Source organism: Psammomys obesus, unplaced genomic scaffold (genome assembly GCF_907164565.1).
Source record: "Psammomys obesus unplaced genomic scaffold, mPsaObe1.curated_primary_1811, whole genome shotgun sequence".
In the NCBI taxonomy this organism is placed as follows: domain Eukaryota; kingdom Metazoa; phylum Chordata; class Mammalia; order Rodentia; family Muridae; genus Psammomys; species Psammomys obesus.
The window spans coordinates 14,136,030-14,149,821 of record NW_026585626.1 but is presented as its reverse complement, the minus strand read 5'-3'; the positions used below and the strand labels follow the sequence as shown (position 1 = coordinate 14,149,821).

The 13,792-nt window shown below is 38.9% G+C and overlaps 1 protein-coding gene across 2 annotated transcripts in view; it reads right to left on the bottom strand.

The window, feature by feature from the left end:
* The window catches only part of Lims1 (LIM zinc finger domain containing 1), a 114,777-nt gene that overhangs the window by 80,016 nt on the left and 20,969 nt on the right, over positions 1 to 13,792 (bottom strand). Inside the window, exon 1 of one of the 2 annotated variants that reach the window (XM_055614256.1) lies at positions 2,946 to 2,965. The exons of the other annotated variant lie outside the window; for it this stretch is intronic. The gene's annotated coding sequence lies outside the window, so the exon portion shown is untranslated. Of the gene's footprint in view, positions 1 to 2,945; positions 2,966 to 13,792 lie in introns of those variants that run through there. 2 annotated transcript variants of the gene reach the window in all.

The following is a 13,792-nucleotide window of genomic DNA, read 5'->3' as shown; positions in this document are numbered from 1 at the left end:
ACAAATATCTCAAGGCAACTCATTCATATGTATCAGTTAACAACTAAAACACTAACCCCAAACCCTAAACAGCAAATATAATTGGAAAAAAAGAGAGGCTCAGTGGAACAAAGACACAAAGAAACAAGAGCCACAGGAAGCAAGAAGATGAAAAAGAAATCCCAACCTTTTTTTAAAGTCAAAAACATGGCTGGACTAACTACAGAACTTATAAAGACAAGATGATCTCTGGATGGAGCTGGCTTGCAACTATCATTTACATGGCTCCACGTAGAATGAGGTCTGGAAATTTCCATATCCAGTAGTGTATTCACAATTCTTTTTTGAGGCAGATATTCCATCTGAAAACAGCACTAGGAGAAAACCTTAGGCAACAACATGAACACATACATCACAGGGTGTGGTTTCCATTCTTGACAGTGAGCAGACTAGCCAGCACACATACTCTACTACCCTAAATATAGTTCAGTATCTAAGAGCCAGCAGCGTGGTTTTCCGGAGGTTGTTACTGGTGGGGGTGATAGAGGGGTTTAGACTTTGCTCTCTATAAACAGTCCTCAGGTGGAAGGCCTATTATCTACTTGCTATGGTCACTCTTTCCTAGACAGAGCAAACCAGCCTTCTCAGTAAGGGATCTTTCCACCAGAGCTTTCAAGTTAGGCAAAGCTGCTTGGTCACAGTGGCTTTAAAGCAGGTTCTCTGCTTTTGATTAACTTTTAGGATGACTGTCTTTTTCTAGGAGGTATGTTTTCTAAATTGTAGCTACATACCACATTACAACTTTAAAACATGGCTAATCTGAGTTGAAACGTACCATAGTATAAGATATATAGCAGTTTCTTTATCCACTCTTCAGTTGAGGGACATCTATGTTGTTTTCAGTTTCTGGCTATTATGAATAAAGCTGCTGTGAACATGGTTAAGCAAATGTCCTTGTTGCATAGTGGAGCATCTTTCAAATGTATGCCCAGGAATGTTATAGCTGGGTCTTGAGGTATAGCTATTTTCAGTTTTCTGAGAAAGTGCCAGATCACCAGCAATAGAGGAGGGTTCCCCTTTCTCCACATCCTCGCCAGCATGTGTTGTCACTGGAGTTTTTGATCTTAGCCATTCTGACAGGTATAAGATGGAATCTCATAATTGTTTTGATTTGCATTTCCCTACTAAGTATGTTGAACATTTCTTAGCCATTCAAGATTCCGCTGATGAGAATTCTCTTTTTAGCTCTGTATCCTATTTTTAAATTGAATTATTTAGTTTGTTGGTTTGTTGTTAATTTCTTGAGTTCTTTATATATTCTGAATATTAGCAGAGGTAGGAATGGGGAGGATCTTTTCCTAATCTTCATACTGCCATTTTGTTCTATTGATAGTGTCCTTTTCTTTACAGAAGCTTTTCAGTTTCAAGAGGTCCCATTTACTAATTGAGGTTGGGTGTCTGGGTAAGTGGGCTCCCCTATTCTGAAGAATAAGGGAGAGAGGATGCAGGAGTGAGGGAGGGACTGGGTGGGGAGGAGGATAGGGCCTATGATTGAGATGTAAATTGAATTGATTAGTAAAAAAATATTGTATTGAAAAAATTAATAAAGCCAATTTTAAAAAGATATATTCTAATAATTTTAAAATACTATCCTAATAATTTTAAAATACTTAACTATTGGCCATATATCCATGTATATAGCATGACATGGTTACAGCTTGACATATTTGAATGAGTAAATTATGAAAATTAATTTCACCTAACCTCTTTTTGCATTTTGAACTATTCTACTAGAAAATCTTAAAGGGCATACGGGGTTCACATTACCTTTCTACTGGATGACATCACTCTGGATATATAAAAAGCCCCATTTCCTGAATAGAGACACAAAGCCCAGAAAGCACCCAAGTCAATTACCAATACCTCACTGCTAATTCCCAAATTTAATCAGGAGCTATAGCTCAGTGGCAGAGAAAAATTAACAGGTCGGGCATGGTGATGCACACTTTTAAACCCAGCACTCAGGAGGCAGAAGCAGGCAGATCTCTGCCTGGTCTACACATCCAGTTCCAGGACAGCTATAACTACATAAAGAGACTCTGTCTCCAAAAAAAAAAAAAAGACAAGCAAAACAAAACAAAAACAATGGTATACTTTTTTCTTTTAAGCAATTTTGCAGGCTAATGAATAAAGAATAATTCTTTGACTACTTGTGAACAGCAAGGACAAGAGGTCACTAAATACAAAACAGTACATTTCTCTTTTCAAAGATCACAGATAAGAATTTAAAGCTAAAGAATGAATATAACATGCTGGGCTTAGTTGCACAAGCCTTTAATTCCAGCACTCAGAAGGCAGAGGTAGGTAACCTCTGATTTTGAGGCTGACCTAGTTTACAGAGCAAGTTCCAGGATAGCCAGAACTACATAGAGAAACCCTGTTTTGAAAATCAAAACAAACAAACAAAAAATTAATACAACACAATACCAAAAAAGCCTGACTCAAGTCTTTCTTAGAGTAACTCTCCATAGGTCCTAAAATGCATGATGCCAAACAGAGCACAGTTACCTTTCATACTGCCCTTCACTTTGAAACCACATGAACATAAAGTTACTTTCATATGCCCTTAATAATTAAATATATATTCATAAGAAGAATCAAAACCACTGCTCTCCTAAGGGATATTTTAATTAACATAGTAAATACTACAATTTAGCCAAAATTCTTTCTCAAAAATGAAAAACCAAACCAAACCAAAGAATGGTTTCCTTTAAACAAAAAAACAAAAAAAAAAGTTTTACAGGTTAATGAATAAGAACAATTATTTAACTAGTTTTCATTGCATCTTTCCTACCACAGCAAGAACAAAATGTTCTTAAGAATTTAAACAAATACCTTTCATATTTGCCTTTAAATAACTGAAAAAGACAGGTAAACAGAAAACAAATGCAGAAACATAGCAATACCTTGTATGGTGCTAGTTTGTGGTGTCAGGTCCTTTTCTTCTGTCCAGCCTAGCTCCTCTGTTCCAGTCACTTTACCCATACAAGCCCACCTCTGCAAAGACAGTAGACTCTTGGAGGTTTTCACATGCAGGATCTCCACATTCCCTCTCTCTTAAGTAGAACAGAGAATCTCTATTCTAGTATTTCTGCTCGTATTTCAAGTCATTTATCAGGACTTGAGCAGCCACTTCCATGAGAGCAAATTATCTTTAAAGGCCCTTACTTCCTTTATTGTACAGTACTTCCTTATCTGAAGTTTGTTTCTACTGCTTTCAACTACATTTAAGCCAATGAAACCAAGCTGAGGCTTTTTTTGGCCTGTATTCACGTAACACAGTGTGTTACTCAAAAACTCCACAGTTCTGAAGCAATAAGACAACACCCTAAATGTCAAACTCATATCCTGCTGAGCTGTCTTATATACTTATGAAGTTAACACTGCCCCACAAACTTACTGAAAGCATTTGTAATGTAAAGCTGACCATTTCAAAACAGAGGTCAATAACTAATCAGCACTGAAGGAGCTGAATGTTCATGACAAGTCTATCAGCTCTACCGCTAGCTTAGAGATCAGGACGCTGGGCACCGGCTAGCTCAACAATGCAGAAACCCTACCAGCACAGCACAAGAAGAGGAGCAGGCTAGAGTGCTCGGGGCTCACAAGCCTGACTGAGTCATCTCCCAAGACTCCTTGATGCTAATTTTCCACTGCAGAATAAGGGGATCTTCTGTTGAAGCTGTGGAACAACAGACAAAATATAGCCTGCTTTCCTCTTGCATCCTAACACACTGAGAATACAAGTTCTTTGGCCTTTATTATAATGGAGTTATTTTTAGGATGGTGCTTCTAGGTTCTTAGGGCAGGGGTTAATCTTAGAAGAGTAAGGAAGCAACTCATTGCTTTATCACTCAACTGTAGATACTGGGTGCCGGCAGCCTTTAGGGCTGGCAAGAAGCAAAAGAGCAGAACTGAAAGATATATGTTCCTCAAAGGAAGAGCTCAGTTCATGGAGAGGTAGACTTCATGTCAGGCAAGCTTAGGCAGAGTAAGTTCCAGAACTCTGGGCTCTATTCCTAGGGAGACACAGTAACAGGCTTCATTTTCATGGTGTAAATCCAGTTATAAATGCTGACTAGAGAAGGCAGAAGGAAGTGCAAAGTAAAAAGCACAGCACCCCACCCTGACCCCTGCTGCTGCCACCACTCCAGTTTTTATCAGACAGTTGTAAGCCATGAAGAATTCCTCAGCCTCTAACATGTCATCATAGGTGTCTGTTGGTATAATATTCTTGTGGAATGTATATAATTTACCCTTGTTCATTCAAATGCTGATTTCTCTAATCCACTATCTGGCTTCAATCCAGACAATAGGACATTGCATTGTGATGCTTATTGTAAGCATCACCTGTCTCAAGTTTGTGTAAACATGCCACCATTTGTTCTCTGTGTTGTCAATAAAACAACCAGCCAATGCTGTGCAATGAGGAGAATAGGGTGGGACGTCCTGGTCTAGAGGGGAGGAGAAGGAAGCAAGTGAGAGAAAAGGTCAGCAGGAGAGAATTTCAAACCATGTGGAAAAATGAAATGGACCTAAGATATGACTAAAGGCAAGTATAATGGGAAAGTATGCAGGAGGAGGTTTAGGATTGAATAACTATTGCCCAGCATTGTGCTCTAGGTTAATTAAATAAATCCTAGTCTCTGAGTGGTGATTTGTGTATACAGCTGGTTTAGTAAAAGATAAATCAATAATAAATATTAATAACCCACAACAGGTGTCCTTGTTTTCTCTTTCACCACTATAATCCGCAGAGATTACAAAACCCAGACAGAGCTTCCTATCAACAAATCAACACAGCCATGAAGTTTCTGCCCCTAATTCCACTTCTTGTCTTATTTCTACTTCCTGCTCTTACAATGGAAGCTCTTATTCATTGGGTCCGTTTTGTTCATCATTTAAGTTGAAGCCTATTTCTATGTAGTTGATTCCTACAGCTATGTAATGCTCCATAACCAGCCTGCTGAAAAGACTGCCATTGTTCTTTACTTCTCTATTCTTGAGCTGGTCCTGTTAGTCTTCATCTGGAAGCCAAGCACAATTCCCATTTAGAAGAATCCCATCCTCAAGAATCTTCTCATCATCGTCATCTATTTCTCACAGCAGATGATATTACCCTTTGTGAAAAAGGTGGAGCTAATTCCTAAGCTAATTCTGACTGCCACACAGAACCATGGCATGTGCACACTAACACACACACACACAAACACGGACACACACACACACACACACACACACACACACTCTTTTCTTTTAAATTTGTGTACATGAATGTTTTGCCTACATTGTATGTATAAATGTGTACCATGTGTGTGCCTGGTGCCTGCAGATGTCAAAAGAAGGCACTGACGTCTCTAGGACTAGAGTTACAGATGGTTCTATGTTATTACATGGATGCTGGGAACCAAACCCAGGTCTTCTGCCAGAACAACAAGTGCTCTAAACCACTGAGCCATCTCCTCAGCCCGTAGTTTCTTTTCCTTTCTTTTTTTCTTAGATCTTCTTTTCTTTCAATGATCTTCCTCAACCACCCTTCCACCCTGTCAATATGCCAGTCTTACCTGTTTGATTGAGATCAATCTAGATACTCAGGACTCAGCTATTTTCCTTTTCTAATAATTTGCTCACCAGGAATTTTGTAAATAGGCTTCAGATTCAATCCTTTAAAATGAATCTACCGAAATTACTCTCTGGTCATTGCCGTATCCCTCTCTACTCTTTACAAAAATATTCCTAAGAGTAGGCCTACCTCATATTTATTTTTCAATACATTGCAATCTAGAAACACCTCTCATTAAGGACACAGTCTTACCTTAAAACTCCAAGCTACCTAGGGATGTTATAACGTTCTTGTAAATCCAAGAACTGGGAAGAATGAGGCAGGATGCTGCAGTCTGAACTACGTAGTGACCTTGTCCCAAAAAATAAAAACAAAAGCAATTAAGAAGGCCACATTTAACAATGTTTGGTCTTCATCATACATTTAACTTTCTCTGGGCCAGTCAGCCTCTCTGGCCGACCATCTATCTCACTCTCTTTCTTCTTCCCCTGTCCCTCTCCCTTTTCTTCCCTCATTTCTTTTTCTTTTCAAACATGGCGCTGATATAGGTTAAGACTGCTTCAAACTTGGAATCCTCCAGCCTCCCACCTACTACCACTGCAGATATTCACCACCATGCCCAGCTACATTTAACTTTGTTTTGAGTCAGGGTCTCACTATGTAGCTCTGGTTGGCCTGGAACTCAGCATGCAGAGCAGACTGGGCTTAAACTCTATACAGATCTTGCTTCTGCCGTCCAAATACTTGAATTAAAGGTGTGGACCACTCTCACTGGCCTCATTTGATATTTTTAAATGAGGCTTTCCTGGAAATTCTCAATCTCTTAGCTTCCAGACCATCATATCTATATCTCCTTTACATATGCCTACTGCCCAGATCCTGACCTTGCATCCCTGCCCCCATCTTCATGATTTCAACATTTTTCCTGGATCAAATACTTCCACACAGAGCAGGTCCTGATGGTGTACACCCCTTAATCCCAGCACTCAGTAGGCAGAGAAAGGCAAGTCTCTGTGAGGTAGAAGCCAGCCTGGTCTACAAACAGAATTCCAGGACAAACAGGGATACATAATATAGAAACCCTGTCTCAAAACAAAACAGAACAAAAAATAAAATAATGCTAGTTAAATCTTACTGAATTTCACATTCAAATAGTTCTGTCAAATGCTTTTATGTAGCATCTGTCTTACTTTTTCTACTGTTTTGAAATGACCATGAGTAGGCGGTAGTGGCACATACCTTTAATCTGAGTACTCAGGAGGCACAGGCAGGCAGATCTTTTGAGTTTGAGGGCATCCTACTCTATGGAGTGAGTTCCAGGACAGCCAAGACTACACAGAAAAACCTTGTCTCGAAAAGAAGGAAGGAAGGAAAGGAAGGAAGGAAGGAAGGAAGGAAGGAAGGAAGGAAGGAAGGAAGGAAGGGAGGGGAGGAGGGAGGGAGGGAAAAGAAGAGAGAGAAAGAGACAAAGAGAAAAGAGAGTGAAGAGAGAGAAAGAAAGAGGAAGAAAGTAAAGAAAGAAAGAGAAAAACAAATGAAAGAGTAAAAGAAAGAGAGAGAAAGGGAGAGAAAGAGAAAGACAGTAGAGTAAGAAAAGAAAGGAAAGGAAAAAAAGAAGAAAGAAAGGAAGGAAGGAAGGAAGGAAGGAATGAAGGAAGGAAGGAAAGAGCATGACCAAGAAAACATTTAATTTGGTGCTTACAGAACCCAAGGTGATTCCATTTTCTCCATGGCAGAGAGTATGGCAGTAGGCAGGAAAGCAGACAAAGTGCCTCCATCTTGTATTCTTGCTAAGGTCATTTTAGGCTTAAACTGGGATTTGATCTCCTTGATGAGAAGCCCCACAGAAAATTATCCAACTCTATTCTAAAAAGCTGAGGTCAAGATGCCCCAGCTAATTCATCTTAGCTCCTGTTAAACTGCCTGCTTATGTAAACCTCCCCCTCCAAGTAACTGCTTATCTTAGCTTCTGTTAAACTGTGTGCTTGCACCACCACCAGTACCACTCCCCCTCCTCCAGCCCCCTTCCACTCTGCTAAAACTGCTGAGTGAGATACCAAGACATGGTTTTTGCTTTAAAAAAAAAAAAAAAAAAAAAAAACACAAAACAAACAAACAAAACACCTTACCCTTACCCTTAGAGCTTAGTACTACACTTGGATCCCAAATACCCGAGTGTAGTCTCAGCCAGTTGGGATAAGAATTTTCAACTTGGTATAGACTATGTCTGAGTGATCTTCTCTGGTGGGCTCCCCATAACAAGTTCATTATCCTTCAAATTAAAAACAAAACAAAAAGCTTAACAATATATCCTAACCATTATCTTAAAGGATTTGATTTTCTAAATAAGATAGAGAAAAAAAATTAAGGATAAAATAGTGACCAAATGGTAGTGTATGTGCTTAGCATACACTGGCCCTAGGTTGTATCCTCAGTACAAAAATAACAAAGGAACAGAGGAAGGGACATCATCCATAAATACGAGGGGAGCACTGGAAAGATGGCTCACAGGGTAAAATTGCTTGCCCTACAAGCATGACAACTTGAATTTGATCCTCAAAACCCATAGAAGGAAGGAATCAATTCCCCAAAACTGTTCTCTGACCTCACTCCATGCTGTGGCACACATGTGCCTACACACACACACACACACACACACACACACACACACACACAAACACACACACACACACAAATAAAAAAATTAAAAGGTAAAGGAATAAAGTTTCATAGAGTTCATTCATCAATTTACAGTTTCATGGCATCTTGGATAAAGCTAGTTTTGGGTAAAGCTAGTTTTTCTGAAACCATAAAAGAATACTTATGATTTCAGTTAGGTTCTATGCTCAGATAATTATATGGCTTCCTTTTATTCCCCTTTACCCCTTCCCCTTTCCTTTCCTGCCTGTCTTTTTGTTTTTAACCACACCAAAAGCCCTAGTCATGACATTCAGCACCTCTGGCCCTAGCCTACTTAATGGTTATGGTGTCCAAAAGTGCTCCCAAAAGTTCCTTTCCTTTCCTTAACAAACAGTTCTGGTCCCACTGTAATAAGTATCAAATATGAATCTTTTCCATCAGATAGAACTTGTGTTTAAGACAAAGAATTAAAATTCTTTGTGACCCAAACATGTATCTAACACTACTACTGTTTTTAAGGCTATTAAGCTACTTAATGGTAAAAGCATCGACCAAAATATCTGAAGGTACCACCTGGTCAGGGTGTGAGTTAACTCATTTAACAGGCTAAGAGCACTCAGTACTAGTCATAGTCAAAACACTCAAACTACAATTTAACTTTTTAATCATGGACATCCCCAATCTGAGCTGAAGGTCTTACTTCCTTTTTTGTTGTTGTTGCTGCTGTTGTTCTAAACCAGAAGAAAAAAATTAATGGAAGAGATAAGCTTTATTTAAGTCTAAGCCCAGGAAACAGGTGAGGCCTGTATGCCTCTCAGAAAAGTACTTCATTCCAAAGGAGAAAACAGGTCTCAGGGTTTTTTCTGATATCACAGGTGGGAAATCCCCACACTTAAGAGAAGTTATTTGTTTTCCCACAAAGTTCCTTTAAAGGCAGAGACTTGCTCTGACTCATCTGGAGTTTTCAGCTCCTGACCCTCTCCTCACTGAAATTCAAAAGGAAGGGTGTCCCCAGGAAATTAAAGCACCAAATGATTAGTTTGAATTAGTTTGCAAGTGAATAATGGTGATGACTTAGATAGACCTTTTCAATCTGCGTATTAATGATACAGCATCTTTATATCTTTATAAATTAATTTTTATTTTCTCTATAATTTTTAGTTTGTTACATTTACAAATATTCTCAATCTCAGATTAAGTTCTTTAAAAAAGTATCATAACAGGAAAGCTTATTCTAACCATATCACCTAAGAAATGACCTTGAATATCAGGACTCTGTCCTTTATGCTATTAGTTCTGGAGGCTTTTCGAATCTAATTAGGCAAGCTACAATTGCCAGTATTTACTTGGATCTGAACGTTCTCAATATGGCAAGAGAAAGCAACAGCTTATAAATTTCCAGGGCAATATAGTAGGAAGCCATAGAAGACCACAGGCATGACAGGAGAGAGACGATGCTCGCAGAAATCTGAATGAAAATGAGGACATGACCACTCTAAGGAATGGTTGAGGAAAAGTATTTTATTGTAGATATGAGGGAGAGAACAGAGGCATCTTGTTAGAAATCAGGCGTTCCCCCAGCCTGCCCTCAGCGACAGTAACCACGTCATCACTAGCCAACATACATAACCTTTTAAAAGGCCTCTGCCTTCACTGATTTCTCTAACCTGTTCTTTCTACCCCACCCCCCACCCTTCCAGTTTTTTCTTTGAGATGGCCTTACACTTCCTACCCCAATAAATCTCTTGCGTGAGATCTGTTACGTGGTGTGATCTTTGCAGCATACCTTTGGCCCACCCCACTCTCTACCAAGTACTTCCACCACTAAATCCTAGCACATCTGGACGAGTCCACAGCAGAGAGAGAAAGTGGCAGACTGAACATGGCCAACAAATAGACTGGGCCCTAAGAGGGGAGAAAGAGAGGAAGAGTGAGAGAGGAAGAAAAAAGAGCCAAGAGGCAGGACCAAGAGAAATCCAAGAAAGGAACCAAGAGAGCACAAGGCCAAAATGGCAGGTTTAAAAAAAAAAAATCAAAAGCTGGGGAAAGCGAAGCAAAGCCCCTGAGCTGGAGAGGTTTAGAGTAGAAGGATTGGGAGGGGCGTGAGAAAAGCAGAAAAGAGCTACAAGTACTGAGCTTGGCAGCCAGTGCGCACATTGGTATGCTAATAGGCACTTCAGCCATTTTTCCTGAGATTTTGGGGACTTGGCAAGGTCCCTATTGGTAATGGCTCTGAGGGCAGTCTGACTTCCAGCAACACTTCACAGCAGAACAGCTCTAATCCAAATGTTCTTAAGTTAAATGTATTCCAACTCAATACTTTGAAACTGAAAGTACTCTCCTAAAAGGCAGCTCTTTGTGGGAGATAGCACTATATACTTAATAGTTCTAGCCCAGCTAGAAAAATGGGGCTCAGCTCAGTGCCTTAATGTTTCTAACCAATCCCGCAAAGTTCAAGTCTTTTTTCAAGCTTTTAAGTATCTCAAAATCGATCTGCTTCCTTCCCTTCCTTCAGAAGGCATTACTACTGGCACACCATCTCTTGCCTGGCTTCTGAAGCTCCTCCACTGTACCTACTTCATGCCTTCCTAAGTCCTGACACACTGCCTTCTAGGTTGGGCCTCAACTCTATGCATTCTGTTTCAGGTAACAACCTTTCCACTTAGACATGAGACAAAAAAGAAACTGAGTCTGATGTTATCCGCTGGTTACATGATTGGTCTAGGTTTGATCAATAAATCTAACCTAACTTAGACTATTTCTCAAACACTGGATATCTAAGTGGAGAACAAGACTCTGCAGTCAGAGCAAGTTAACTAAGAATACAACCCTGTAGAAAAATTCCACAAGAACTTCCGAAAGACCAGGAGTTGCCATATTTGTTGGCTCTCTCTAAAGACTTGGTAGTCAGCCTTTTCTTTAATTCCCATACCACTATTTTCCCAAAAATTCCTCTTTAGTTTGTTTGTAATAGATTCCTGTTATCTATAACAAGGACACTTAAGTAGCAGTAAAAACTGTCCTCTGTCCCATTCCAGTACTCCCCAGGCTCCCCTTTCCAGATTCCCAGGCCCTAGGGCAGCCCCAAAGCAGCTGTGCTGATGTCCACATCCTGCTTTCTCTTTTCTTGGCCTCCTGCCTTCAGCTCCCTAAATGAATAATTGCTACTCACAACCAAGACTGAGTCTAGATGTTACTTCCTCTATAGTTTCCCAGAGCCCCTCAGGCTGGATCACTCATGCTTCTATCAGAATTTGCCTGATTCTTCATTAATCTAGCCCCAAGTTACTACAAGTAGTAAATCTTATACCACTACCACTACCCTGCACTCATGCCTGGCAGAGTTTAGGTTCTCAGTGAACACTTCTCAAAGGAACAAACAAAATTAGAAACCCATTTCATTCAAGTTAATATTCACAGAAGTGTTAACAAATTTTAAAAAATAAATATAATGGTACGTACCACCACCACATAACCCCAAGGATCAAGTTTAAAGCCAGACTGGTAAGAATAGCAAGACAGGCTAAACTGTCTCAAATTTAAATAAATAAGGAGCTGGGGAGATAACTTAGAAAATGCTAGCTGAACAAACATGAGGACCTGAGTTTGATCCCTGGCATCCACATAAAAAAATAGACATGATGGCATCTGCTTATAATCTCAGAAGTTACACTTCTGTGATCCCCAGGGCTTGCTGGTTAGCAGTTTAGACTAATGGGCAAACCCCAGGTCCCAAGAAAGACCTTGTTTTAAAGAATAAGGTATTCCGTATGTACACACGGCACCCCTCTACACCACATACAAAAATACATAAAAATTGTAAAACAAATAAATTTGGAATCAAAAGGTCCAGGCATAATGATACTGGCTATATTTTAATATTAATAATACTCAAAGTAATTTCCCTGTGTGTTCACAATTGATACAAAAAAATTACCCACCTGTGTACTTTAAGCTTTGTGTCTTTCTTTTATTTTGAAAATTATATATGCACTGATGAAAAAACTTCTAAGCACATTTAATAACTGAAAAACTACAAACCACAACTGCAGACTAGTCATCAGTTCATATACACTGCATATCTTGTAGTCCTAAACAGTACATTGAGGGTAAAATTAGCCTTGGGTATACTACTTATCAGCTATAATTTGTTGGCTCAGTCAGAATTGTTGATATTCTGCATTAGCATCCATAAAGTGAGATAATAACCATTTTCTCTAAATCTTGGTGCTACAGAAATGTCAAAATTATAAAAAACGAAAATTCAAACATATGATATTTCTGTTACAAAATTGAGTTACCTGAGTCAGTATTATCTGTCCAACCAGAACAGAGATTGGAAAGCACAACAGTTTGTATAAAAATTACCTATAAAATCTCATATGTACAAGAAAAAGTGATAAATCAAGACCCTAACCTCAAATTTAAAGTGAAGTGCACATTGAAAAAGAAATGGCCAGCATGGTGGAGCACAGCTTTAATCCAGCACCCTGAGGTAGTGGCAGGCAGATTTCTGTGAGGCCAGCCTGGTATACATAAACATAACCAGCTCTGGGATATCCAGAGGCACCGGAGACCCCATCTCAAAAATCAAAAACAACTATCCCTACCACAACAACAACAACAACAACAACAAAAAAAAAAAAAAAGAAAAAAAGAAAAATGATATCTCTGCATTACTGGTTTTTTTAATTTTCTTTCTTCTTTTAAAAAAAGATTTATTTATTTTATGGTTATAAGTGTTCTGCTTGCATGTATATATGTGGTGCCTGTAAAGGTCAGAAGAGAATGTCAGATCCCCTGGAACTAGAATTACAAATGGTTGTGAACCACCATATGGGTGCTGAGAACTGAACCCTGGTTCTCTGCAAGATCAACATGTGTTCTAAACTGCTGGCTGAGCCATTTTTCCAGCCTGTTTTTCTGTTCTTTAAACTAAAACAAGTATTTCTTATACAGTGAAATGTTTTTTAAAAATTCAGCTAGGGCAATATTCGGCTCAAGTAATCTCAGAAAAAATAGAAGAAAAACTTGATATGGCCAGGAACTTATGACCTTACCAGGTTATATAAATTTAATGTATAAGATATATTTCAAAATAAAACTACTTAATGAAATAGCAAACTTGAATTGGATATACAGTTCAGAAATATATAAAATAAGCTTTTATTATTGCTATTATTAATTGTTATTGTTGTGTGTATCTGTATTTTATGTGTAGGGGGTACATGAATGCATGTGTGAAGGTGAAAGGACAATTTTCTTCAGGAGTCAGTTCTCTCCTTCTACCTTGGGTCCTGGATTCAGGTTGTCAGACTTACAAGACAAATGCTTTTATCTGCTGAGCCATCTTGCTGGCCCTAAAAAAATATTTCACATATTTAAATGTACAGGATAAACTGTTAAAGATAGCTTAATTAAACTAAGAGTAGTGGCAGATCTCTGTGAGTTGGAGGCCAGCCTGGTCTACAGGCTGAGTTGCAGAATAGCCAGGGCAACGGAGAAATAATGTCTCAAAAAAAAAAAAAAAAAAAAAAAAAAAAAAAAAAA